The sequence below is a fragment of the Etheostoma spectabile genome, chromosome 13, assembly GCF_008692095.1.
Source record: "Etheostoma spectabile isolate EspeVRDwgs_2016 chromosome 13, UIUC_Espe_1.0, whole genome shotgun sequence".
NCBI classification, from domain to species: domain Eukaryota; kingdom Metazoa; phylum Chordata; class Actinopteri; order Perciformes; family Percidae; genus Etheostoma; species Etheostoma spectabile.
Window position 1 is genome coordinate 6,744,441 of NC_045745.1, and position 538 is coordinate 6,744,978.

Below are 538 nucleotides of genomic sequence, written 5' to 3' on the forward strand. Positions count from 1 at the left end.
CGTTTGAAGTTTGCAAATGAACATATAGACAAGCCTGATGCATTGTGGGAAAACGTTCTGTGGACCAATGAGGTTAAAATAGAACATTTGGGCCGGAATGAGCAAAGGTACGTTTGGAGAAGAAAGGGCACAGAATTTAATGATAAGAACCTCTGTCCAACTGTTAAGCATGGGGGGGGTGGGGGAGATCAATCATGCTTTGGGGTTGTATTGCACCCAGTGGCACAGGGAACATTTCACGAGTAGAAGGAAAAATGGATTCAATAACATTTCAGCAAATTTTGGACGCTAACTTGATGCCATCTGTGAAAAAGCTGAAGTTAAAGAGAGGACGGCTTCTACAAATGGATAATGATCCTAAACACTCCTCAAAATCCACGGTGGATTACATCAAGAGGCGTAATTGAGGTTTTGCCATGGCCTTCACAATCTCCTGACCTTAACATAATGTAAAATCTATGGCTAGATCTTAAAAGAGCAGTGTGTGACAGACAGCCCAGAAATCTCAAAAAACTGGAAGACTTTTGGAAGAAGAATG

The 538-nt window shown here is 41.6% G+C and overlaps 1 protein-coding gene across 2 annotated transcripts in view; it reads left to right on the top strand.

Moving 5' to 3' along the window:
* Positions 1-538, top strand: part of umodl1 (uromodulin-like 1) — a 17,666-nt gene that overhangs the window by 5,300 nt on the left and 11,828 nt on the right. The window lies entirely within an intron of this gene.